The following is a 3156-nucleotide window of genomic DNA, read 5'->3' as shown; positions in this document are numbered from 1 at the left end:
CTGACCCACAGCAGCAACCCGCGCCGTCGGTAAAACAGCGCTGGCCCAAGGAAATAACACCGTGGAAAAAAGCTTCCCGAGAGCAATGGGCAGCCGAGAGGTCACACACCTTCCACACCGACCTCCAGCGCTCACGTCCTGCCGTGTGTGCTCAAGGTCCTGCTGCTGCAGCTCCAGGCCACCCTGGGCGTGACGTTGTGCACCAACTCGTGGTTGTTCCCTGCCTGGCGCCTGCTTCCCTCCTCCCTTGGGGACCCACACGCGCTGCTGGAAGGAGAGTAAGTTGTGCCGGTTACTCCCCGCAGAGGAAAGAAGGCAGAAGCAGTTGGTAGGACAAGGGGTGATGGCTTCAAACTAAAAGAGGGAAGATTTACGTTAGATAGAGGGAAGAAATTTTTTACCCTGAGGGTGGTGAGACCCTGGCTCAGGTTGCCCAGGGAGGTGGGAGATGCCCCATCCCTGGAAACATTCAAGGTCAGGTTGGACGGGGCTCTGAGCAACCTGATCTAGTTGAAGATGTCCATCCTCATTGCAGGGGGGGTTGGACTACATGACTGTTATGGTTTGAGGAACCCACGACAGCTTATTGTCAGTTAGACAGTTATTCTCTCACCCGATGACCCCTCCCCACCCGGGAAGGGGAATTGGGAATAAACAAGGAAATCTGAGGGTTTGAAATATAAATAGATTTAATAGAATAAGACTAGATAATTAACATTAATAACACTAAAGAAACAATATTGATCCTGATATAGAATATACAACGATTATACTCAGCCTATTCCACCCGTAGGAAGCTGTGCACTCCCAGCAGGGGACAGCAAATACGGGACACTGCGAGCGCTGCGGCTTCGGGGTGAAGGGAAGGGCTCAGGGCTCCGGCAACGGGGCAAGGAGTTCTCAGGCTGGGAGCCATCACGGGAGAGAGAGAGAACTCCTCAGCAAACTTTCTAATTTATATTGAAGGTGACATTCATGGTCTGAAATAATCCTGTTGGGCAGCTTGGGTCAAGTGCTCAGGTCTCGCTCCTCCTCATCCCCACACCTGGTGAGATCAGAAACACTGAGACCTTGAAACCAACACACCGTAGCTGGCTACAAAGTAAATATAGTCTCACAAATTCAGACACTAGAGTCTTCTAAAAGCACAGTTTTCCCAAGCACTAGAAGATATTTAACTGAAAAGTAGGATTGAAAAGTAAAATTACTGACAGAGAAATCAATCCTGTGTCGCTCCAACCAGCACAATGACCTTTAAAGGTCCCTTCCAACCCAAACTATTCCATGATTCTATAGCATTTCCAGTCACGGAGGGGGGATCCGCGGCTTGCCGCGGTTGTGCTGGCACATATCCAATGTCTGCTTCTTGCCCTGGGGCACGGAGGGCTGCTGCGTCCCTAAGAAACAGAAGTGGATGGGCAGCACAAAGGACATCCCAGCGGCACGCAGTGCTGTCGCAAACGCTTCTCAGCACCTCCAGGAGCACGGTTCTGCTCCGTGCATGTGTTGCTCAGCCAATTTGTGGCCTGGAGGAGGCCAGCCCACCTCCCTTCCCTGTGGAGCGCTGGGTGTGCTGCAAGGAGAGTGTTACCCCCCCAGGGGACAGCCCCAGTCCCACACAATGGAAGGATGGGCTGGTCCAGAGATGGTGGAGAGCGGGCTAACAGCTCACAGCTCACCCCCTGGAGCCACCTCCAGTCGTCACCTTACAAACACCGCTGTTATGGACGACCCCGGTGAGCAGCTCCTGTGCTGTCTTCGTACCCCACGACTTCACATTGCATCACGCTGGGCTTGATCTGGAGGGAAGGAGAGGGTGAGCCTGAAGAGTTGGGGTGGTTTGGGTTCCCATCCAGCAGGAGCAGCAAGAGCAGGGTGACCCCGGCACAGGCAGTGCCCTTGCCCACTGGGGTGCAGTCCCACTGCACAGGGCCAACATGGTGACAGTGACAGGTCCCACCAGGACGCTGGTGACAAAGCTGCCTGTAACGTTGGTCCGAGATCCATCTGGGAAATGAAGCTGCCTACTTCAGGCTGAAGTCCACACAGGAGAGCAGGCTGGACCCAGCATGGACCTACCTGCTGTACAATTTGGGAGGGGGCTTATGGCCCACAGCTCGAATGGAACCCTCAGCCCAGCGGGTAGCGGGTGGGGGTCCAGGTGAGGCCAGTTAGTGTCCCCAGGGCCCCAACACCGTCCCTGGTCCCACTGGGATCCCAGGCAGCTCCCTTGGGCCCTTCCTATTGCTGGGGGCAGAAGAAGGACCGAGCAGCTCTCCGGTTGGAGAGCGGTTAGGCAGCAACGTCCCTTTTCTCTGAAGCCCTGATGGGGTGTGCCTGCTCCAGCACGTTAACTGGGCTCAGGGGTGCACTTCTGAAACCGATCTCCTGCCTTTCCCCACTTTACTGCGCTTTGGACGTTGTCCTGGAGCAGTTCTGGAGAGCTCAGCCTTGGGAGAGCGTCAGCTGGATTCCTTTCAGACGAAACCAAATCTAATGTGCTCCAGGAACACACCTCACGCTCCCCAGCCGCTGATGGGCGTTCAGAGCAGACCAGAGCTCATCTGGAGTGAAAAAACCCTTGTAAATGTATAGTACATACATTGGATCCTCGGCTGTACTGGTCCACTCCTGTGTTCCCACGTTAGCGCGCAGCCCCTGGAGCCCAAATCCTCCCAGATTTTTCTCTCTGTAACGTTTTGCTCGAGTCACTTGTGGACCAGAGCTTTCCTTTTGAATTTCCCCCCTGCCAAGCAGCAGTGGGATGGTGCCCGTGCGCCTCTGGTCCCTACCCACCCCGCTGCGGGCTGGTGTCCCAATTCACAAGAAGAAGAAAAAAAAAAAAAAATAAAAATTTTTAAAAATAGGAGCGATGCGCCCGATGGGCTGCTTCCCTATCCCTATCCCACCCCCCCTCACACACACTTAGGTGTGCCCTGAGCTGCAGGAACGAAATATTCCGGGGTAAAAAAGCCCTTCTTCCCTATGATTTCATGCAAACCTGGCAGCCCCGTGGCCCGCTAGGTGGCAACTGCGGCCCGCGGATCGCTGGTCCAGCGCACCGGGAGCGGCGGGTTCGCCGGCAGCCCGGGCCGTTTGATGAATGAAGGGGCTGCCCCCGGCTGCCTCCCCCCGCTTTTTTCCCCCCTCCCTTCC

The sequence above is a fragment of the Vanellus vanellus genome, assembly GCF_965231255.1.
Source record: "Vanellus vanellus genome assembly, chromosome: 9".
Classification (NCBI taxonomy): Eukaryota; Metazoa; Chordata; class Aves; order Charadriiformes; family Charadriidae; genus Vanellus; species Vanellus vanellus.
Note: the sequence above shows the minus strand (reverse complement) of the source record.